Source organism: Armigeres subalbatus, chromosome 3 (genome assembly GCF_024139115.2).
Source record: "Armigeres subalbatus isolate Guangzhou_Male chromosome 3, GZ_Asu_2, whole genome shotgun sequence".
Lineage (NCBI taxonomy): Eukaryota > Metazoa > Arthropoda > Insecta > Diptera > Culicidae > Armigeres > Armigeres subalbatus.
The window spans coordinates 309,311,689-309,337,744 of NC_085141.1; the positions used below are offsets into that span (position 1 = coordinate 309,311,689).

Here is a 26,056-nt window from a genome sequence, read left to right on the forward strand (position 1 = left end):
CGTTCAAATTTTCAGAGGAAATTCATTCGAATTTCCAACAAAAATTCATTTGAATTTCCAACGGCAATTCATTTGAACTTCCAACGGAAATTCATTCGAATTTCCAACGAAAACTCATTCGAATTTCCAACGGAAATTCATTTGAATTTCCAACGGAAATTCATTCGAATTTCCAACGGAAATTCATTCGAATTTCCAACGGAAATTTCATTCATTTGAGTTTCCAACGGAAGTTCATCCGAATTTCCAACGGAAATTTCATTCATCCGAATTTCCAACGGAAATTTCATTCATTTGAGTTTCCAACGGAAATTCATTCGAATTTCCAACGGAAATTTATTCGGATTTCCAACAGAAATTCATTCGAATTTCCAATGGAAATTCATTCAAATTTCCAACGGAAATTCATTCGAATTTCCAACGGAAATGCATTCCAATATCCAACGGAAATTCATTCGAATTTCCAACGGAAATTTCATTCATTTGAAATTCCAACTGATGTTTATCCGAATTTCCAACGGAAATTCATTTGAATTAACAACGGAAATTCATTCGAATTTCCAACGGAAATTCATTCGAATTTCCAACAGAAATTTCATTCATTTGAGTTTCCAACGGAAGTTCATCCGAATTTCCAACGGAAATTCATTCGAATTTCCAACGGAAATTCATTCGGATTTCCAACAGAAATTCATTCGAATTTCCAATGAAAATTCATTCAAACTTTCAACGGAAATTCATTCGAATTTCCAACGGAAATTTCATCCATTTGAATAACCAACGGAAATACATCCGAATTTCCAACGGAAATGCATTCCAATATCAAACGGAAATTAATTCGGATTTCCAACAGAAATTGATTCGAATTTTCAACGGAAATTCATTCTAATTCTCAACGGAAATTCATTCGAATTTCCAACGGAAATGCATTCCAATATCCAACGGAAATTCATTCGTATTTCCAACAGAAATTTCATTCATTTGAATTTCCAACTGAAGTTCATCCGAATTTCCAACGGAAATTCATTTGAATTTACATCGGAAATTTATTCGAATTTCCAGAGGAAAATCATTCGAATTTCCAGAGGAAAATCATTCGAATTTCCAGAGAAAATGCATTCTATCTTCCAGAGGAAATTCGTTCAAATTTTCAGAGGAAATTCATTCGAATTTCCAACAAAAATTCTTTCGAATTTCCAACGGCAATTCATTTGAACTTCCAATGGAAATTCATTCGAATTTCCAACGGCAATTCATTTGAACTTCCAACGGAAATTCATTCGAATTTCCAACGAAAATTCATTCGAATTTCCAACGGAAATTCATTTGAATTTCCAACGGAAATTTTTTTCTTTTGGATTTCCAACGGAAGTTCATCCGAATTTCCTTTGGAAATTCGAGTGAATTTCCGTTGGAAATTCGAATGAATTTCCGTTGGAAATTCGAATGAATTTCCGTTGGAAATTCGAATGAATTTCCGTTGGAAATTCGAATGAATTTCCGTTGGAAATTCGAATAAATTTCCGTTGGAAATTCGAATGAATTTCCGTTGGACATTCGAATGAATTTCCGTTGGAAATTCGAATGAATTTCTGTTGGAAATTCGAATGAATTTCCGTTGGAAATTCGAATGAATTTCCGTCGGAAATTCGAATGAATTTCCCGATGGAAATTCGAATGAATTGCCGTTGGAAATTTGAATGAATTTCCGTTGGGATTTCGAATGAATTTCTGTTGGAAATCCGAATGAATTTCCTTCGGAAATTTGAATGAATGGCCGTTGGAAATTCGAATGAATTTCGGGTGGAAATTCGAATGAACTTCCTTTGGAAATTCAAATGAATTTTTGTTGGAAATTCGAATGAATTTCCGTTAGAATTTACAATAAATTTCCGTTGGAAATTCGAATAAATTAAATAAAATAAAAAATAAAATAAACTATTTTAGATTTAGAAACCAGTTCGTGTCAGAAAACACTTCTCTTGCAGCACAATTCAGATCGATTTGGTTGCTTCTCAAGTCTCTTTGATTTATGCAGAGAAATCTCTCACCTATTAAGAAAACCATAATAAAGATGCTTCCTAACGTGAGCAACAACAGAAACCCCATGTTATCCTGGAATTTAATTTTTTTATGACTTATGAAAAACACTTTAGGATTCCAAATTTGTGTTCATCGGTACTTAACTATTTCAACACATTTTTGAATGTTATTCTCAGGATTTCCATACATTTTGGAATTGCATGAATACGTATATTGATTATGAGGAAATTTCATGGAATTTATTCCACATCTAAAGAGTTTCAAAAAATTTCAAGTTTCAAAAAAAATCGAGGTCTTTATGCATTAAGCAATCATGGAAATTCTCGAAATCTTTCAGAAATATACTCATATCGAATTTCATTCATAGATAATGCGAAAAAAAATCTTGAATCTTAGATTAAACACATATCTACATTTAGTAATATGGAGAAGGAGAAGACAAGTTGACACAGACACATCGTTTTGAAGCAATCACAGCATCACTGGAAATTAATTGCATTTTTCGCGATTTTTTTAATGTTAGTTCTAGGACGAATGAGCGATAAACTTAGTCAAACAATTTCTATTGCAATCCATGCGCGCAGTGTTTTAAATCGCCTTAGAAAAATACATCCCACCAGCTGGCTAGACCGAGACTCTAGTTACGCCTATGTTCAATTCTGATCCAATTCATATTTATTGCCCATTCATTTCTTATTCAAACTGCCTTAATTCATGATGAATTGCGGGTCTCAACCGTCTCAACGCTGAATCCAGTCGGATTTAGAAAAGCGGACGCATGGTGCGTTTCTTCTTCAAAATGGCTGCTTGCGAGCGTTTTAAGGTTCCCCCAAACATACGCGACGCGACAGTAGTGACGCGATTCTATCGCTTGGCGACAGCGATTCTGTCGCCGTAGGTATGGAAGCGTAAATAGGATATTGCCTGCAGCGACCCAACGATAGAATCGCGGCGGCTGCTTGTCGCCGTTGCGGCGATGGAATCGCTTAGGTCTGGGGGAGCCTTTAAGGTGGGAGAAAAACTAAAAGAGGAGAGGGGTCTTCGATCAAACCAACATCGACAATGTATCGTTTGTCTCTTTTCGGCTTGTGGTAGTGCAACACCGAGCGGCAGAACTAACACTCACTTAAAACACGTGGTAATTTGTTGTCAAAATTACTTCCGTCCTGAGGTTCCCCCAAACACAAGCGATGCTACTAACGCGCGCCGTCGCTTGACGACTGCTATTTTGTCGCCTTTGGTATGCAAGCGTAAATGGAACATTGCATGCAGGGACCCAGCGATAGACGCGCGTGTTTTTGGGAAAACCTTTATTTCAAAAAGTTCTGTACGAAATGTGAATATTGTTATTATTAGGATCTGTTAACATTGGGCACCAGTTAGCTATGCTTGATAGCTGTTGGCTGATAATGTCCATGAAAATAATAACAATTTAAATTATTGAACAGACATCCGTAAGGGAAATACGCGTTTAACTACAATTCTAAACTTCAGTTCATTCTTCAGTCCAAATTTAGTGTTTGTTGCAATAAATGTGAGATTAATTTCTGTTGTGATCGTGCTGTTGTGAGGGTCCGCGTTAAGCTAATGGTTCAGCATCAATATTCAGGGATTGTAAGATTGGGAAATGCTTTTAATTTCCCACGTTATATTCGGACCTGACGGGCGATACTCTCGAATTATTAAGCCACCACGTTTCACATTCAGTCCCGCCGTATTACCCCCGCAGGTTCAACGGGTAGCGAGCCATTTGCATGTGTCAACCGTTTTCCATGCTGCCGCCGATGATGGTCATAAAACTCGACCACGTCCGTTTCAGTTATCGTTGTCTTCCGGATGATCCGCACTGATGCTTGTTGTTGCTGCTGTCGTAGTTGTTGTTGTTTTGCACCCATCACACAGAGTTTGTTTTTCTACCCGTCATGACACACTACAAAATTCATCGTTATTTTGCACTAATTGATTCCGGAACGCCCGCGTTGCCGTGTGATTTTTAGTTGTATATTTTTTCTACGTCCCTTATTTTATATCGTCGTTCCGGAGACCGACATGTGCAAAGTTCGGCACCGCGCGCGGATTCGGCGAGACGGCGATGGGGGTAATGAAATTTCCATTGCGGCTCATATCGGTTCCCGGCCAGCAGTTTCCAGGCACGTACGGACGATCATCATCTCGTGGTGGTGCGATTGATCTGGAAGTAAACAGAGAGATGGAAATTTGTTTTTGAAAGTGTCACAGACAGATGGGGCGGATTAAACGAGGTTTTTTACGCATGAATGAAGCGAATTGATTCAGGTGGCGGAGCGCGATATACGTTTTTATGATTATTATTTTTTGCCACTCTCGTAAATCAAAATGGATTGAGAGCAGGGAAATCTAGATTCTCTTGGAAAAACAATTTTGTTTTTCACATGAAGCTCTCAGCTCAGCCCTGTAGACTTTGCCTTTCTCGCACGCACCAAGTGTGGGATCAATCCGGAAATGAACGTTTTATAGGCGGTCCGAGGGACCGTAGATATTACTTTAATTACACAAATCGACTTTGCTCGACGAACTGAAATAATGTCTGGGCGTGTGTAGGTGCTTATGCAAAAACCTCACTCATTTTTTGCCACTCAACCGAATTGCTTACATAGGGTCACGGGAGGAAATGTTAACCTAGCATGACTCATTACGCAAATTAATCAAAGATTCAGCGATAATAACCAAAAGTCAGCAAGCCGTGGCATAATCTTAGTTAGAGTTTCACTACATGAAGATTTACTATGGTAAATGTGCTCAACCACAGCATATTAGACTACACAATGGGCTATAAAGTTATGGTCGGAATACATTTTTGTTTTAATTCTTGAGGAAGGCACCACTACCACTAGATGGATTAATAATAATTTCTCAAATATTTGAATGCATCGGTGGCATACAGTCGATAGAGGCAATTTTCTCGCGTGAAGAGAACCCTTTTCTATCCCAGTTAACCCCTGATATTGGGTCGTATGAATAAAAAGTAGTAAGTTCAACTTTACTACATTTTCAGTAGTAAACGTCACTTGTGGAACATGTTCGTATGAATAAAAGAAACTTTACTACACTACACATTTCGAACATACTACAAACAACTGATTCGGTATGAATAAAACAAGAGTTTACTACTGATTTCTTGTAGTCTGCTCAAGACGTTGCTACTCATGTTTCAAATGCAGATTATTCATCAGAATCGAAGCGAATCGGCTTTGTTCTCGAAAATAGAAGTCTAATTTAGGGAAAAGAAACAAAACAGACATGTCTTTTGTTGATTAGCCGCAAAAAAATGATGAAATCATCATCGTCATCATGGGGTCTATTTTGTTTTGACGTTTCTCCGTGTAGTAAATGGTAGTAAACTGTAGTAAAGGCTAAGTTCGAATGTAGCATATGCCATAAGTTCGAAAATGTTTTTATTCATATCAAACATGTAGTTTTCTCTGTGGACTTTATTTTTGAGTAGTTACTACAAGCGTTGAGTTTTGCTACTTTTTATTCATACGACCCATTGACTCGCCACCACTAAATCGAAGTTCTCCACTCCGACTCGCGACCCGAAGTTAACTTCCGACGTTACTGAGAAGATATTTTATACAAACAAACTTTTTATTGTTTTAGCTTTATCTTTCGGACGTTCGTATTAAAATTGTGATTCATATGTAAGAAAATTTCTGCAATCCCGATTTTGTTGTTGAATTTTTATATCTCCCATAGATAATGGTCAACATCATTACGCAAAACGTTCATCGGCAGCATGCCAGCGTTAATACAGTGTATCACGCACTGTATGGATATTATTTCCTAGGAATATCTAAGGCACAGCTTGCCATCATTTACGGAAAATCTCTGTCCACGATTTGTACCTGGTTCGCTAGATATGAAAAAAATGGATTGTTCCATCGTAAGCAACGCATTCTTATTTATAAAAAGTTTACTATAGATATGCGGAGCCAGTTGATACAGTTGTACATGAAGGAACCAATGTTGTTTCTCGATGAAGCGAAACTACGATTCCAACAGAGGTTCCACATCTCTATAAGCGTATCTTCTATCTGTGCAATACTGCACGAGTTTGGCCTAACTCGTAAAACTATTGAACGAAGAGCAATTCAAATCCGCGATGAAGAAATTCTTCGATTTGTCAAGGAAATGTTGTCCATTAAATGGGACATTTATAATCTTGTTTTCCTTGATGAAGCAAGTTTCGACAATCGTGATATGTTACGCCGGAAAGGTTATGGAATCATTGGCCAAAAAGTCGTGTACCGTGGGGAGTTCTGTCGGAAGCCTCGCGTATCCCTTTTGTGTTTTCTGGGCATGAGTGGAATAATAGATAGCTTTTATACTCAAGGAACCTTTACTAGGGCAAAATTCTTTGAATGTTGCAAAAGCTTTGCAATGCACAATAAGCATGTTCAGCGCTATCCTGGGTTTCATTCCATATGGATTATGGACGGAGCAAGAATCCACTGTGATCCAGCGTATTGCCCTTTCTTTAACCCTATAGAAATTGTTTTTGGACTGATGAAGAAAGACCTCATAAGAAACAGAGCAGAGCACACTTCAGCCATTTATAGATTTAAAACCTACCCACGTACGAAGCGAAGAATGTTCATCAGGGTACTTTGCTGGAGGAACTTTTCTTCCGGAAAAGGGACTTTACCAAGATATAAAAATATGGATTTTATTGTCGAAAATTAAAAGCTGAACCATGTCCGATTTATAAAAAGTGATCAAATACAGAGCCGAGTACATAGCATTATTTCATTTCTGCCTTTTTATTGATGATCCACATCCGTACAATCCACAATCTTCGCTGAAAGTTGACGACTAATCTCAGTTTTCTCGGGCTGAGTTATAGATGGCATTGCTGAAAATATTTTAGCATCACTCTCTGCACGCAACTCCTATACCTCCAGTCTACTCATTACCCCTGGCGCACAGTAATAGCGTGATCAAGATCTTTCTTGATGGTGCTGATATCTCTTGACCATACCTCATTAACTGTTTGAGCTACGACAACTTACGTTACGACTGTAACCTAGCCGCTTCTGACACAGCTGTCCAACGGAAATATTTGGCTAACTCTAGCGGTGGTGCCTTAGATGCTTTCAGCTGATCTCGTTCATGTACTGGCGATGAATTAATAAAATTTGCCCACAGCAACCATGAGCTGTGATGCCCCTCGATATCTGGATGCTTGTCGCGAAGCTCGTTTGCCAATGTTAGTTCTTCAAAAGCGCTGTTAGCGCCAGATCGGTATGGGTTTTGTGGCACAATCAGTTTTCTTTGAACTAGCTGATACTGTGCATAATTTTCAACGGCCGACGAATAGACATACACAAAAATTCTTACAGTCTTATCTCGCCAATTCCGAAACGGCCTGGCAGTGAGTGATGACACATGGTAGAGATTCTTTTTTGACGTAAACTACGTCTAAGGGGAAGACTCTGATACAGGGTGTCAAACGGAAATTTCCAAATTCGAGACCGTCACGAAATTAGGATAGATTTCAAACGCTACTAGCTCCTTTATCTTTCAATGGATTTTCGAGATTTTATTATTAATCGAATCGGTAACTCTCCAGCAATTTTTTGTGCCCATTGGAACGATTGATTATCAACGTAAAAACATTAAAAATTCCAAATCTTTAAAAACCCAGTAAAATTTCACAGTTTCGTTACGACCGCCGTCTGCAGTTGGTTCTTGCGCTCTACTTTTGTGCGGTGATTCGCACAAAAAGTACAACAATAGAACCAGAGCAATGACCGCGGTCGGAGCAAAAATTAGTGTTTATGAAAAAGTGCTACAGATGCTGGACTTGTTCGTGTAAGCAAGAGGTGAATATTAAAATTGATTATCAACTTAAACAAGGTTACACTCTAACTTTTTTGACGGATATTGAGTAATATTCCTGTGGGATAGAAAGAGAGAGCAATGCAATTTTACTCAGTTACAGAGTAGGTGAAAGTTAGCGTGTACCCTACTATTTAGGCAGCATCCCTTTAAAATAGCACTTCAAAAACATTTAATCGCCATTTAATAGGCAATTAACTATGAGATGCATTGATCACTCTAAGTCGATTAACAATCGGAGAGAGGCATCATCACCACTGCGGAATAATAAATTTGGGGTTTTTAAATGAAAATTTTAAATTGTCATATTCAACCATTTTCATATAGGGTAGAATACGGCATTGGCAGGGTGCGACGGTTGTTGGCACCCTCAACAATATTTGCGTTTTCCAGCAAACATACACTATTTATGAACATAATTATGATTCAATCACACAATTTCATGTCTAAGCTTTCATTTGAATAAGTTGTTTGTGTAAAAGTAGCAAGATTTGATGTGTTTATCACCGAAACAAATTTGCACGTACGAAATCCTTGCTATTATTGCATTGCCAAAGAAAGCAGCGCACGAAAAGCAAACTGTTACTTACTTTTTTGGATCGCCTGTTTCTCCTCTTTATTGCGTATGACACGACAAATTAAGTACGTAAACTACTTTTTACACTTTATCAACACTTAATTATCACCACAAAGAGCAAATTTATGCAATATTTGCTCTATGTTTCACTAAATAAAATCGGGACTGTTCGTTTTCTTTGACAGCAGCACACTTCGGAATAGAGCGAGAGAATGTGTTTGTGAGCATATCAAACACACGCCAAAAAGATACCACGCACAATTCTATGTGATTTTATTTTAGCAAAAATACGAACAAAATATCCGGCGATGGCATTTATTTTAAAAAAAATGTTAAAATACAAATGCTTCTATTCAGATTTGTACGCAGACCATGAATTATATCAAAAGTGATAGCCACACCATAGTATTTTAACCCTTATGTGGCTGACAGGACCGTTTTCCATTTGCAACTTCAATACTTTCCAAGCTCTTAAAAACAATCATAACCATTCCCGTTCCTACATAGCGCATTTCAACCATAAATAATTGCCTACTTTTAGGGTATTATCTATTATTCAACTGTGAAACGCAGTGGCGTCGCGTGGAATAATTGGGAACCTGTTCAAAAATGTTCAACAATCAAATATCATTCTTAATAACCCTTCAGCGCGTGCGCGGTGTGGCGCCACTCGTCTCTAGCACGCTTTGTTGCCAAAGGCAACGTTCTTGCAACAAATGGTGTTCTACTAAATAACTATGACTGGCGTCACCAGTGACCATCGGAAAAATATCTTTATAAAGCTCACTTTTCGTTGTTGGCCGTTAGCAAGGGAAAAGCATCATGCAACCATTTGATAACCAATAAGTTTTCATTGAAAGAGTAAGATTATGCACATCATTACAGCTTTATTTGAGCCACATATGAGACATCCACATGCAGAGACATCTCGCTTAACTTTTCAAAAGGACCTAAGTAACATTTTTTTCATGAATTAATTTGAATAGCGCAATCAATAGCTTTCATGTTGTTCTATTGATTGCGCTATTCAAATTAATTCATGAAAAAAATGTTACTTAGGTCCTTTTGAAAAGTTAAGCGAGACATCCTCGAAATATATTAACTTGAACAAACAATATTGAAATAGAAGAGAACTACGTTTAAATAATAATTATTTAAACGTAGTTCTCTTCTATTTATTATGCTGAACCAAGCTGCTCCCCACGAACTAAGTCAAATATGTAACTGTTGAACGACAGGAAAATATGTCTTTGCTCGTTCAAATTTGAAGTTGAACGAGTTGCAACGAAATGTGAGAAGGCGTCGATATTATGCAACGTACACACCAGTCAAGCAGTTTGACGAACATTGACTCCGCCCCCACGAAAACCCTTCGGTTGCTGCTTTGTTTGAACGTGTGTGAAGTTGTTCGATCAACCATTTGACAGTTGGCGGCTCGGTTGGAAAAAAATTAAAACGGTTTGATTTTGGTTTGAGTTGTCGGGGGTGGAGTCAAGGTTCGCCGAACATGTTTGAGCATTTGTAGTGAAGTTGCACAAACCCCCATATATTTTTTGATGGTTGGTGCTCAAGTTGGCGCTTCGGTCGTTCGTGTGTGATATTGTTGGTCGAATAAATTGATTGTTTGTGGCGCTGTTGGTAAAACTTGATGGATGTTTGAATAAACGAGAGGTGGAGTCAATGTTAGTCAAACTGCTTGACCGTGTGTACGTTCCATTATGCTCGCAGTGTGTTGCAGCACTTCGTTCCCAAACAGACGAATAGAGAGAAAATTTTCCTCACAATTCTCTCTCATATTTTTTCTTCGTTCACGTTGTAAACTTGAACGAACTGCAACGCCGTTTCGTTGCAAGGTTTGTTGCATCGCTTCGTGTTCTACGCGTAGGCGGGAAGAGACAAAAAACACGTGTTTTGATGCAGGAGTGTCTTTTAGTGCATTGGTAGGATACAAACAACCAAACGCCTGAATACAAAAAGGAAAGCTACATGTTTGCCTATGTTTCAAATGTGTTGACTGGTTCAGAAACAAAATTGAACGTAACTGTTGCAACAGTATTCTGCCAACCGGTGCAACTATGTTTTTGAACACAAGATCAAACAATAATCTTTATTAGTTGACCTACCTGTGCAATGAACAGGTTGAACAGGCCGACCAGACGCCACTGGTGAAACGTAGTGTAAGAATGGGGTGGCTCCAGCGGCTGAATAGGACAGTGCTGCCCATTATTCATATATGAAGACTCACGAGGTGGAATATATTGTTAATATACTATACTACCAGAACCGACGAGCTTCGTTTCACCTAACATTGATTAATTATATATTTTTTACATTATTTAAAAGACGATTAAGTATTCGAAATTAGCAAATTTTGATTCCATTTTTTGGATTAATTTTCGATTAAAGCAGAAATTTGTATTTCATTTGTATGGGAGCCCCCCTTCCAGAAGAGGAGGGGATAAATACCATCATAAGAACATTCATCGTTCCCAAAAACCTCTACATACAAATGTTCATGCCGTTTTCTAGTCTATAAGGGCAGACAGACAAAAATTCATTCTTATGTGTATAGATTTGGTTTTACGTAGTTTACGTCGAGCGGTCGTGTCTTGTACACAACCACCATGATTTTTTTCGTATCCTGCAGCGTTACAAGCTGCTGAATGTTATCCACATTTGGATCGTCATTTGCCCATCGAGGAACCTCATTGGTGAAGATGACCGCACGGTGCACTTGCGTCTTGGCCACTTTCCAAATCGACTTCAAAACATCCGCCAAAGTATTTCCACTTACATTCCGTTTTTCGAATTCCCGTGGACGTAGCTGAGAGCAGTATAGCTTTCGACAGAACACACATGATTGTCATCATCTGTCTCGGGATCGTTTGCGGCTTGTTGATGGTTTTTTATCGTGCAGTAGAGCCTCATCATTAAATGCACCCGACCAGCACAAAATAGGCAAAAATGGTTGTAGCAACTTGAGTGCAACTGAATCTGGTCACACATGAGTTGCTGTAACCTATGGAGAACATGTGTGCTACTAGGGCACCATCATCCAGAAAATCTTGTTCGAGATTCGCCGCTTCCGTCTCATCCATAGGATATTCAGCGATATGATTGTTGTCCTCCCAGGTCAAATACTCGACATGTTCGAATCGTTCGGCAAAATTCCACGAGTTAATTGATAGCGTAGAAGATTTTTTATTTATGCTACTCACGTATTCTTCCGCAACGGGATCTGTCTGAAAAACATCCTCCTCATTTCCTCCGTCACCCTCTTCGTTGATTGTTTGCTCCATCCTTTACCCTTCCGGAAATTCGGTCACTTGTTTATAGCACCAGAGAAACTAAATATTCCGTTTTGTAAAGACGGCAATGTTTATTTACCTCGACTGTTTGCGGTTTATCAATAAGGTCAGTGCTGCCAAATCATTTTTTCAAAAACTACTGTCGGAAATGTACCGTGTTGCCAAATCATTTGCGCTCTTACTTTGATTTTTATCTGCAGAGACAATATGTAGTGCTTTCCAGGCATAATGCACTGGTCGGTGCCAGGATCTTCAGTTGGAAAGTGATTTGCGGCGTTTAAAGAATGGCAGTTCTTTATCCAATATTAAGTTTTGTAGATATTTTGGTTACAACGCTTACACTTAGAATAGTATTTTATAATTTTACTAGCTGTATGTACCCGGCCTTGCTCGGAGTTGCCAGTTTAATTCGCAGTTTTTTTCACCATCGGAATTGGAATAGGTCAAAAGGATAATTGTGTTTTCTTATTGATATTTCATCATTTGATTAAAAGAAGGTAGATTACATTTGAAAACATTGACTGATTTTGAAAATGGGATCAAACCCAAAATCGCTTTATTCCGGGCAAACGTCTATTTCTAAAGAAGGAAAAACATACACCGATGCCTTATTCCGGAAAAACGTCTATTTTTAAAGAAATGATCACATTTACCGTCCAGAAGAAACACTTTAATCATTGCTTTTCTCTGGGCAAACCATGATTTCGATGAAGTGTTGAGTTGATCGATCCCTGTCATCTTCGCCTTCTTAAGAAAAAGTATGTGTGGTCCAAATTTGGTTGAAATCGGGCAAAGGGGTCAGAAGTTATGCTGGAACATTGGATCATTGCATACCTTGCTTTTATTTATTAATCTTGAATCATTATCATATAATTATCATACCTTTTAAAATTTGGAATAAAGGTTACTCGATTATGGATCACTATGCAATTTGATCATTCATAATCATCAATCATTAATCATATCGATCGTTAATCATTAACCATACACATAGTGTGTCAACATTTAATCACGATCGGTAATCGTTAATCATAATCCAACGGTTTTTCTCATTATTCATAATCGTTAATTATTGTCAAAAATGAATTTAATCATTAATCATATATAGATGAGGAGCCGATCGTACGGGAGGGAAATTTGGATAAGGGGGGTAGGGGTCTGAAGGGAGGGGTATTGTTCAGAAAACGGGCAATTTAGTGTAACTTCTGAACCCCTGTACCGATTTCAACCAAATTTGGTACACACATTTTCTATCCCTAGGAGAAGATAACAAAGGGGGTGAAATGGCCGTTGAGAAAAGAGGAAGGGTAAAGGGAAAGCGGTTGTCTTTAGAAAACGGGCAATTCAGTGTAACTCCTGTACCCCAGGACCAATTCTAAGCAGATTAAATGATTAAATCATTCAACTCTATGATTAAAGATTATGATTAATGATTTATTAATTTTTGACAATGATGAATGATAATGATTAACGATTAAATTCATTTTTGACAATAATTAACGATTATGAATAATTAAGAAAACCGTTGGATTATGATTAACGATTACCGATCGTGATTAAATGTTGACACACTATGTGTATGGTTAATGATTAACGATCGATATGATTAATGATTGATGATTATGAATGATCAAATTGCATAGTGATCCATAATCGAGTAACCTTTATTCCAAATTTTAAAAGGTATGATAATTATATGATAATGATTCAAGATTAATAAATAAAAGCAAGGTATGCAATGATCCAATGTTCCAGCATAACTTCTGTACCCTTGCCCGATTTCAACCAAATTTGGAACAAACATTCTTTTCTTAAGAAGGCGAAGATGACAGGGATCGATCAACTCAACACTTCATCGAAATCATGGTTTGCCCAGAGAAAAGCAATGATTAAAGTGTTTCCTTCTGGACGGTAAATGTGATCATTTCTTTAAAATAGACGTTTTTCCGGAATAAGGCATCGGTGTATGTTTTTCCTTCTTTAGAAATAGACGTTTGCCCGGAATAAAGCGATTTTGGGTTTGATCCCATTTTCAAAATCAGTCAATGTTTTCAAATGTAATCTACCTTCTTTTAATCAAATGATGAAATATCAATAAGAAAACACAATTATCCTTTTGACCTATTCCAATTCCGATGGTGAAAAAAACTGCGAATTAAACTGGCAACTCCGAGCAAGGCCGGGTACATACAGCTAGTACTTATATAAACTTTTAATCTCTGATTCGTACTTAAAAAATGACGTTCCTTTCATTTTAACGACAAACTGATACCATTCATCGGGATCACGAAATCCGTTCACCCAAAAAAACACCAAAAGCTTGATTCGTTCTGAATAGTTGAAAGCTGGTGGCACTATAATTTTTGTGATATAGTTTGGCCACTTATATGCTAGACCACATACGTCTTGGAAACTAAACAGTAGACTGGCCCAGGAAACAAAAGGTTGTCGAATTCTACGGGGCACCCCCCAGGATTGTGTCTTTGGGAAGGAAATCATTCTCTGAAAATTTCAGCACATTCGCATGTTGCATAAGCTGGCGCATTTGATTTGAAGTTTGTATGGTGGTTTCAGCCAAAATGCATAGGAAAATACACCTCCATCACTCTTTTGTTCAGGAAATTGGTTCGGTATGTCCGATTGACCTCAGAATTGCAACGAAGGCAGTTGATATGTTTAAGATTAATTCCACAGAACATTATACGATAATTAAATGAAATTACTATAGTTTTCGGCCGATCTATTAGGGGTTAGGATGTGCACTTTGGAATTCATTGATTGCCATGAAAAACATACGCATGCCATCAAAGATGCCTGCGTTGTGTGGTTTCGCGCGCGCTCAAACATATGCAGAGGAACAAAAGAGTGATGGAGGTGTATTTTCCTATGCATTTTGGCTGAAACCACCATACAAACTTCAAATCAAATGCGCCAGCTTATGCAACATGCAATTGAGCTGAAATTTTCAGAGAATGATTTTCTTACCCAAAGGCACAATCCTGATGGGTGCCCCGTAGAATTCGACAACTTTTTTTTCTCCCCATACAAGGCTGAGCCACTCTAGTAAACAGTATATCGGAGGAATATGTATGCTCATAATAGATTTTGTATAATACGTTCATCATATTCTTCATATCCACCTGAAAATTATGTTAACATGAACCTTGACATGAACAAGATTCTTATCAGGTTCGTTTAATTACTTCAGAAATTCCACTAATAAATGTTTAAATACTACCTTGGAAATTGAAATTAATGGTCCAATGAACCTCGATCTGATAATAAATTTTCTAGAAGAATAATAAAGTCCCATGTCCATGGAAACAGTCCATTAGTTCAAAGCGGTAGGAATGGAGAGGAAGTTTTTTTTAGTAGTAGGCTGAGTTTCTAGAAACAAAGTTTTGTTATAACGGTATCCATGGAAGCAAACAAACATTTCAAAACGGAAGCTATGGGAAGGGAAACGAATTTTTCGTAGTAGGCTGGTGAAATAAACAAAAAGTGTCATCATATCGCAATGGATTTTCATCACATCCAGATCGCTGGTCAGGACAGTTGGGAGGAAGCAAGAATGTTTTCGATCATTTAGGAATAAAATTTAGCGTTCGATCATTTAGTAGTCAGTCAATGACTCATTTCAGAAGCTGAACTTCAAAATGTGTTATATGGCGGACATCTAGTGGGAAGGCTTTTATACAACTCTGCCTAATGGTTCTTTTCCAGAATTCAACAAATAACGGAGTTATAGCGCTAGTTGCAGTAACTTTAACTAAATGATTGGAATTTCATTATCATTTAGTTTAAGTTACTTTAACTATAGTTATAACTTCGTTACTAGTGGAATTCAAACAACGAACTATAAGGCAGAGTTGCAGAAAAACCTTCGCACTAGAGGTCCGCCGTACAACTCATTTTGAAATTCATCTCCTGGAATGAGCTATTGATAAACTACTAAATGATCGAAGCCAGATTACTAAATGATCGATAACATCCTTTGGAGGAAGATACGACAGAACTCATACACGAAGACGCTTCAAGATCAGATGGACGTGTTCCTAAAGCAGCGACAAAAGAAGTAATTTCGGAGATGAAAATTGTGCACACCAACAAAGGAAAACCCATGCTAAAGGAAAGGGGATACTGTTGCCTTTTGAATAAGAAGGTATAACTAAAAAGCAACAAGAGAATCGTTTCCTACATGGTTCAATTAAACCAGAGGAAAAATCCTAACTGCCAGAGGCAATGGAAATGTATTAATAATAATTAAAAATGTTATAGGGGGGGTCCCGTAGCGTAGTTGGCTACACGTTCGCCTTATAAGCGAATGGGCATGGGTTCGATTCCCAGCCCCTCCACCAAACCCTCGTCAGTCACCGGATGCGCAGCCCATGCGGTAGCGTTTTGGGAGACGCGCCTATCGTCATGGCTGCCTGATGACGACTGACACTTGTTCTTCTCAACGTACTCGGATAAAATGGCAATCGAACAATGCAACGATCATTGGATACACGACATGAACAAACGGACACAATGGACTAACGATGAGATGGACTGGCAACGACAACAATAATGACAATGGAAATCTAAAAATAGATTCTGTGTGGATTCTGCAAAGCAGAATACCACAGTAGATCTTGGCACAGTAGCAGTTAAGCAACACAGAGTGCCTAAACAAATAAATAAAGGAATAGAAAAATAGACAAATTCCCAGGCACAGACTATATTTATAATTAAAAATGTAACATTCCCAGCCCCTCCACCAAACCCTCGTCAGTCACCGGATCCGCAGCCCATACGGTGGCGTTTTGGGGTACGCGCCTTACCGTCACGGCTGCTTGATGGCGACTGACAAGTGACAACTTGTTCTTCTGGGAGGCACTCCTCCAATGCTACCCGGATAAATGGCAACCGAACAATGAAACGATCATTGGATACACGACACGGACAAATGGACACAATGGACTCACGGTGAGATGGACCAGCAACAACAACAACAATAAATAATAGAAACATATAAAAATAGATTCTGTGTGGATTCCTGCAGCAGAATACCACAGTAGATATCGGCACAGTAGCGGTTAAGTAACACAGAGTGCCTACCAAATAAATAAAGAAATATAAAAAAATTAAAAATGTAACATATCAAATAAGGATGATAGTGTTAAGAAAACACGGAACACCTAGTCTAAGAGATGAATGCACGTATTAGGTAATCAGCAAATAAAATTAGTAAAAAAAACAAGCAACGATCCAAACACGGTTTGAAAACGCAGCTCATGTTCTTGGACATGCATCAAATCATAAACACCCTCCAAATCCTTTACATATACAGTGCCGAAAACTTAGAAGTGAATAGAAGCGTCGATTGGTATCACACTGTGAACCTTCCATCACTACTAACCGAGAGTGCGCAAAGGATGTACCCAACGAGGTATGTGGTCAAAACCTTAAGAATTCTCATAAAATATAGATGACAATTCTCCATAGGTGCAAACTATGATTTTACAACCTGCCCAACGAAAAATATGTCAGTGAACACGGTAACCAGCTAATACCTTGCAGAACCACCCGGATAAGTATGATGATATTCCGGAACAGTACAGAAAAACCTTGGACGGTGCCGATTTTTTGTCGACTACTTCGGATTCTGTTCTGCTATTCATCACGATTGATAATCTTCGCCGTCTTTCGACCGCCAAAATTTGGATGCTCGATGGAACGTTCGCTACCGCACCACCAGGATTCAAACAAATTTATAAGAAGCATTAATACTTGCCTTTTGTATTAATGATTCATCGCCGAGACATTTGAAGTGGAATTGGATCCAGAATTGGCCTTGACAGATTTTGAACTAGCGGCCATCAATCATCAATGCTATAGGCAGTGCTTTTCCGGACTGCAAGCGTCAGGAATGCTTTTTCCATCTCACTCAATTTTTTTTAAAAAGGATTCAGAGTTGTGGGTTCTCAGGAGTATATACCAAAAATGATAGCATTTTGCTCGCATTCGTGCCACTAGAGAACGTCGAGAAAGCGTTTGAAATGGTTGCTGCTAGTGCAACACCCGAGCTAGAACAGTTTATTACATAGTATTACGTATTACGTAGAAGAAAAAGGGAGCGGGCCATTTGGCATAACGGTCATTTGGCATAACGGACATTTGGCATAATTGTTACCAGCGTCAAAAGTAAGGGTCTTTTGGCATAACGATCATTTGGCATAACTTTTCTTTGTGTTCGCTGAATGATGACTAAGTGGGGGAAATACCCCGGAATAGTAAATATAACACCCGTCGATAACAATATTAAAAAGACATTGTCCCCTCGTGGAAAGAATGCATTTGTAATGCAATGTAAAAGTAGGCGCATGCCCGGATTAGAGCAATGGTGGATATGATACCTTCTTTAAAAGTAGGCGTTTGGCCGTATTATGGCAATGAAGGATGTGATCCCTTCTTTAAAAGTAGGCGCTTGCCCGGATTAAGGTCATGGTCGATGCGATCCTTTCTTTAAAAGAAAGCGCTTGCATGGATTGTGGCAATTGAGGATGTGATCCCTTTTTTCAAAGTAGGCGCTTGCCCGGATTATGACAATGGTGGATGTGATTCCTTCTTTAAAAGAAGGCGCTTGCCCAGATTGAGACAATGGTGGATGTGATCCCTTCTTTAAAAGAAGGCGTATGCTCGGATTAAGGCCATGATAGATGCGATCCCTTCTTTAAAAGTAAACGCTAGCATGGATTATGGCAATGGAGGATGTGATCCCTTCTTTAAAAGTAGACGCTTGCCTGGCTGGATTATGACAATGGTGGATGTGATTCTTTATTTAAAAGAAGGCGCTTGCCCGGATTGAGGCAATGGTGGATGTGATCCCTTCTTTAGAAATAGGCGCTTGCACGGATTATGGTAAAAATACCCGTGAAAATCGTTACAGCTAAGACATTAAAGCAGTTTTTGCTTAGCTAGGGCATATTGCCCTTCTTTCCCCTACAAGGTTTCATTAAGGTTTTGGTTCACCAGTTAAATCCCGAAAAAGTATTTATTTTTGCTTTTTTTTTTATTCCTTTCTTTATTTGGTAGGCACTCTGTGTTACTTAACCGCTACTGTGCCAAGATCTACTGTGGCATTCTGCTGTCAGAATCCACACAGAATCTATTTTTAGATTTTCCATTATCATTTTTGTTGTCGTTGCTTGTCCATCTCATCGTGAGTCAATACGCTACCGTATGGGCTGCGCATCCGACGACTGACGAGGGTTTGGTGAAGGGGCTGGGAATCGAACCCATGACCATTCGCTTGTAAGGCGAACGTGTAGCCAACTACGCTACGGGACCCCCCATTTATTTTTGCTTATTGCAATATTTATTTACAGCAGTTACCCAGCTTTGTTCATTGCATAATTTGTGTGGGGTTTGAGTAAATTGCCTTCAACGTGTATTTATAGAATAACACCTCAGCGTGTCAATCGGCGAGCAGCAAGCCATGACTCTGCATCTTCTAGTTAGATCTCAGTGGCCTGCACACGCATCCACGGAGAGTTGCTGTCACAGAATTTCATTCCGACCATTTAACGCCACACAATTTTGTTTAGCGTTCCTATCTTTTTTAGGCATCTCGAAAAAATTAGAGCCATTTAGCATCAGTAAATCCATGTCTTTATATGGAGTCCTTTACTAACTTACAGGCCTTCATTCCAGACACAGAACATTCATACATTTGTCACAATTGGTAAAGTTTTTTACTCGATCTTTCACAACCGTACTATCGTAAAAATGAACCGTAACCAGGGTTCGTGCTTTTCGTTTTGGTGAGACGAAAACACGCGATTTTCGGCCCGAAGGAGAATCTTTTTTCGAAGTTTGTGGCGTGAAGTGAAACATCTTTCACTCGCTACTTTCCCCTCTAGAGCAAGCCTGAAAGATAAACAAAAACCAGTGCCTACTTGATGCAATTATTTTCTCATTTCATTATTCTTACGCCTCACTCTCTTCTCGCGAAAATCTTCGGTGAACATTTATAAAAAATTTATGACCAAAACGGGATTGGAACCCAGAACACCAAAATGGCACTGGCCTACGCTCACTTTTGCCACACCCCCACCACGACTGCTTATAATGCTAAATGACTTTAATGTCATGACATTGCTTTGCGAGCAAAGGCTTAGGATTACTAATCCGGAGATGGCAAGTTACATTTTCGGTTCGGTCTAGGATGTTTTTGAGTGGGAAACTGTTTCCATCGAATTCTCATATGCTCATCGATCATCATCGGTGGCGTACAGTCGATAGAAGCAATTTTCTCGCGTGAGGAGAATCCTTTTCTATCCCAGTTAATCCTTGATAGTGCTTTGATCTTCGGTTGGAAAGTGATTTGCAGCGTTAAAAGAATTTCAGAAGCATGATTTGATTGTGTAAAAGCGGATTGGAACAGAAGGTCGAAAGACAAAAGGTCGAGGGACAAATGGTCGAAGTACCAGAGGTCGTAGAGACATAAGATCGAAGGGACAAAATGTCTGATGAACAAAATGTTATGATATTCAATTGCATACACATTTTTTTCCCTTGTTGAGTATTTTAATCACTGCGACCATTTGTTAGATCTATTGTGATATATGCCCATTTGATCTAGCTTTGTCAAGTTGACGCATCATTACTATTTAGAGCAATTGCATTACCTTGACTACCAGCGTTATCCCAATGCGGTATTATGGTTCTGATGAATCGTATTACCATATTGGGACTTGTTCTCCAAACTACTGAGGGTTCTATCAGCCCCTTGTTGAAGAACTGTAATCTCTTTCTAAAAATTGCCGGACAATGGCATAACAGATGTTCCGAGTCTTCTACATGTATGCCGCAGAAACGACATACATCATATTGAAGTTTTCCTAACAGCTTCATGTGATATCGGCTCGGGCAATGGCCTGTTGTAAGGCCTGTGTATGTGTTAAAATCTTTTTTTGAAAGATCTAAAATTTTGCGCGTGATAGATACGTTTGGTGTGATTAAACGTTTAGACTGCCTCGCAATCAATGTCTTTTTCCAAATGTCCTCTATTTTAGAATGTTCCCAAGATTTGAGTTCCATTCGAAGAGAACACGCAGATACGCCACAAAATGGTTCGGGAGCAATGAATTGTCAAGATGAACCAAGTCTGGCCAGCATATCAGCTTGTTCATTGCCTTCAATGCCACAATGACCAGGAACCCAATACAGGTTCACTTTGTTACGACTACCCAAGGTTTGGAGTGACTGAACACATTCCCAAACGAGTTTAGATCTACATATTGCTGATTTCAAAGCATTCAACTGATTTCCGCTAAGAGGAGTTTTATGAGATGAGATGAAGTTAAATGGAGCTAATAGCATATTCCAGAGATTACTCCTTCTTCATTTCATGGGCAGTTCTTTACCCAAAATTAAGTTTTAGAGATATTTTGGTTACAACGCTTACGCTAAGAATAGTATTTCATAATTTTATTTCAATAACATAATTATTACTATCATATTTATGCTTATATGGCTACGATTTATACGTTTTCGATCCATCCAAGTTATGAATAACACAATATGAAAAATATTTAAGTTTCATATCATCTCGTTGTATATAGGGGAACGGTTCGACACTTCATCTCATAGCTCCCATTTCCATCCCATCAAAAACAAAGCTATGAAAAGGTATTTGATTTGTTATTAATTTTTGTGATTTTCGAAGCGACAAGATTGATGCTGTATTTCTCTGTTTTGCGATGAGATGTACAGTGAGATGGAAAACGGAACAGTTCCCCTACTTATATAAATTTTTAATCTCTGATTCGTTCTTAAAAAATGACGTTCCTTTCTTTTTGACGATAAACTGATACCATCCATCGTGATCACGAAATCCGTTCACCCAAAAAAACGTCAAAAGCTTGATTCGTTCCGAATAGTTGAAAGTTGGTGACACTATAATTTTTGTGATATAGTTTGGCCACTTATATGCTGGACCACATACATCTTGGATAGTAAACAGTATATCGGAGGAATATGTATGCTCATAATAGATTTGGTATAATACGTTCATCATATTCTTTATATCCACCTGAAAATTATGTTAACATGAACCTTGACATGAACAAGATTCTCGTCAGGTTCGTTTAATTACTTCAGACATTCCACAAATAAATGTTTAAATATTACCTTGGAAATTTAAATTGATGCTCCAATAAACCTCGATCTGATAATAAATTTTCAAGAAGAATAACAAAGTCACGTGTCCATGAAAACAGTCCATTAGTTCAAAGCGGTAGGAATGGAGAGGAAGTTTTTTTTAGTAATAGGCTGAGTTTCTAGAAACAATGTTTTGTGATAACGGTTTCCATGGAAGCACACAAACATTTCAAAACGGAAGCCACGGTATACAGAATCAAGGTAGGCTCGTAAAGAAAATGACAGTTCAAAAGTGACGTGATTGCTATCGCAGTATGGACGAGTGCAAAAGAAGGCCATACTAAATCGTAGAGCGTTGGCTTGCTTAGTCTCGAACAGCGATAGCAGTGACGTCAATTGTTTACAATGAAAATTGATGTTTACACACGTGTCGATAGTGCCTTGTTTTTGTATGCCGTGACTATGGGAAGGGAAACGAATTTTTCTTAGTAGGCTGGTGAAATAAACAAAAAGTGTCATCATATCGCAATGGATTTTCATCACATCCAGATCGCTGGTCAGGACAGTTGGGAGGAAGCAAGGATGTTATCGATCATTTAGGAATAAAATTTAGCGTTCGATCGTTTAGTAGTCAGTCAATGACTCATTTCAGAAGCTGAACTTCAAAATGTGTTGTATGGCGGACATCTAGTGGGAAGGCTTTTATACAACTCTGCCTAATGGTTCTTTGCCAGAATTCAACAGATAACGGAGTTATAGCGCTAGTTGCAGTAACTTTAACTAAATGATTGGAATTTCATTATCATTTAGTTTAAGTTACTTTAACTATAGTTATAACTTCGTTACTAATGGAATTCAAACAACGAACTATAAGGCAGAGTTGCAGAAAAACCTTCGCACTAGAGGTCCGCCATACAACACATTTTGAAATTCATCTCCTCGAATGAGCTATTGATAAACTACTAAATGATCGAAGCCAGATTACTAAATGATCGATAACATCTTTGGGAGGAAGATACGACAGAACTCATACACGAAGACGCTTCAAGATCAGATGGACGTGTTCCTAAAGCAGCGACAAGAGAAGTAATTTCGGAGATGAAAATTGTGCACACCAACAAAGAAAAACCCATGCCAAAGGAAAATGGATACTGTTGCCATTTGAATAAGAAGGTATAACTAAGAAGCAACAAGAGAATCGTTTCCTACATGGTAGAGGAAAAACTGCCAGAGGCAATGGGAATGTATTAATAATAATTAAAAATGTAACATTCCCAGGGTTTGGGGTACGCGCCTTACCGTCACGGCTGCTTGATGACGACTGACAACTTGTTCTTCTCGGAAGCACTCCTCCAATGCTACCCGGATAAATGGCAACCGAACAATGCAACGATCATTGGATATACGACAAGGACAAATGGACAGAGTGCCTACCAAATAAATAAAGAAACACAAAAAATTCAAAATGTAACATATCAAATAAGGATGATAGTGTTAAGTAAATACGGAACACCTAGTCTAAGAGATGAATGCACGTATTAGGTAATTAGCAAATAAAATTAGAGGGAAAAAAACAAGCAACGATCCAAACACGGTTTGAAAACGCAGCTCCAAATCCTTTACATATACAGTGCCGAAAACTTAGAAGTGAATAGAAGCGTCGATTGGTATCACACTGTGAACCTTCCATCACTACTAACCGAGAGCGCGCAAAGGATGTACCCAACGATGTATGTGGTCAAAACCTTAAGAATTCTCATAAAATATAGATGACAACTCTCCATAGATGCAAACTATGATTTTAAAACCTGCCCAACGAAAAATATGTCAGTGAACACGGCAACCAGCTAATACCTTGCAGAACCACCCGGATAAGTATGATGATATTCCGGAACAGTACAGAAAAACCTTGGACGGTGCCGATTTTTTTCGGATTCTGTTCTGCTATTTATCACGATTGATGATCTTCGCCGTCTTTCGACCGCCAAAATTTGGATGCTCGTTGGAACGTTCGCTACCGCACCACCAGGATTCAAACAAATTTATAAGAAGCATTAATACTTGCCTTTTGTATTAATGCTTTTTCGCCGAGACATTTGAAGTGGAATTGGATCCAGAATTGGCCTTGACAGATTTTGAACTAGCGGCTATCAATCATCAATGCTATAGGCAGTGCTTTTCCGGGCTGCAAGCGTCAGGAATGCTTTTTCCATCTCACTCAATTTTTTTAAAAAAGGATTCAGAGTTGTGGGTTCTCAGGAGTATATACCAAAAATGATAGCATTTTGCTCGCATTCGTGCCACTAGAGAACGTCGAGAAAGCGTTTGAAATGGTTGCTGCTAGTGCAACACCCGAGCTAGAACAGTTTATTACATAATATTACGTATTACGTAGAAGAAAAAGGGAGCGGGTCATTTGGCATAAAGTCATTTGGCATAACGTCATTTGGCATAACGTCATTTGGCATAAGGTCATTTGGCATAAAGGCCATTTGGCATAACGGTCATTTGGCATAACGGTCATTTGGCATAACGGACATTTGGCATAATTGTTACCAGCGTCAAAAGTAAGGGTCTTTTGGCATAACGAACATTTGGCATAACTTTTCTTTGCGTTCGCTGAATGATGACTAAGTGGGGGAAATACCCCGGAATAGTAAATATAACACCCGTCGATAACAATATTAAAAAGACATTATCCCCTCGTGGAAAGAATGCATTTGCAATGCAATGTAAAAGTAGGCGCATGCCCGGATTAGAGCAATGGTGGATATGATACCTTCTTTAAAAGTAGGCGTTTGGCCGTATTATGGCAATGAAGGATGTGATCCCTTCTTTAAAAGTAGGCGCTTGCCCGGATTAAGGTCATGGTCGATGCGATCCTTTCTTTAAAAGAAAGCGCTTGCATGGATGGTGGCAATTGAGGATGTGATCCCTTTTTTCAAAGTAGGCGCTTGCCCGGATTATGACAATGGTGGATGTGATTCCTTCTTTAAAAGAAGGCGCTTGCCCAGATTGAGACAATGGTGGATGTGATTCCTTCTTTAAAAGAAGGCGCATGCTCGGATTAAGGCCATGGTAGATGCGATCCCTTCTTTAAAAGTAAACGCTAGCATGGATTATGGCAATGGAGGATGTGATCCCTTCTTTAAAAGTAGGCGCTTGCCTGGCTGGATTATGACAATGGTGGATGTGATTCTTTCTTTAAAAGAAGGCGCTTGCCCGGATTGAGGCAATGGTGGATGTGATCCCTTCTTTAAAAATAGGCGCTTGCACGGATTATGGCAATGGAGGGTTTGATTCGTTCTTTGAAAGTAGGCGCTTGCCCGGATTGAAGCAATGGTAGATGTAATCCCTTCTTTAAAAGTAGGTGTGTGGCCTGAATTGTGGCAATGGTAAATGTGATCCCTTCTTTAAAAGTAGGCCCTGCCTGGATTATGACAAATGGTGAATGTGACTCCTTCTTTATAAGTAGGCGCTTGCCGGGAATAAATCAATGGTAGATGTGATCTCTTACCCGAGTAGCACAATTCAGATTGATTTGGTTGCAGTAACTCATATGTGACTTGATTGGTTTTAGTAACTCGTCAACGACAAGTGTATTGCTTGAGTTTTTATAGTTAGGCGCTTGTCCGGATTAAGGCAATGGTGGATTTGATCCGGTCTTAAGGCGCATGCCCGGATTGAGGCAATGGTGGATGTAATCCCTACTTTAAAAGTAGGCATGTGGCCGGAATAAGTCAATGATGGATGTGATCCCTCCCTTGGAAGCAATTCTGCCGTTTTGTTATTTCATTCTTCCGGAAAATGTCTACCATCAGTCTAAATTTATCAGAAAACAGCCTCGACCTTCTTTATCTACGATAAACATTACATGAAATATCCCTACCGCTTTCACAGTTCAAAATTATGCCAAATGTCCGTTATGCCAAATGACCCACTCTTTTCTTGCAGTTCTAAATTATGCCAAATGTCCTTTATGCCAAATGACCATTATGCCAAATGGCCTTTATGCCAAATGACATTATGCCAAATGGCGTTATGCCAAATGACTTTATGCCAAATGACTTTATGCCAAATGACCCAGACCCGAAGAAAAATATGT

General features: G+C 38.7%; 1 protein-coding gene and 1 pseudogene across 1 annotated transcript in view; one reads left to right on the forward strand and one right to left on the reverse strand.

The window, feature by feature from the left end:
- The window catches only part of LOC134225220 (5-hydroxytryptamine receptor-like), a 189,722-nt gene extending 185,535 nt beyond the window's left edge, over positions 1 to 4,187 (reverse strand). Inside the window, exon 1 of the mRNA XM_062705098.1 lies at positions 3,735 to 4,187. The gene's annotated coding sequence lies outside the window, so the exon portion shown is untranslated. The remainder of the gene's footprint in view (positions 1 to 3,734) is intronic.
- A 1,594-nt stretch (positions 4,188 to 5,781) lies between these two features.
- Positions 5,782 to 13,157, forward strand: LOC134220717 (uncharacterized; annotated as a pseudogene).
- The last annotated feature ends 12,899 nt before the right edge of the window (positions 13,158 to 26,056 follow it).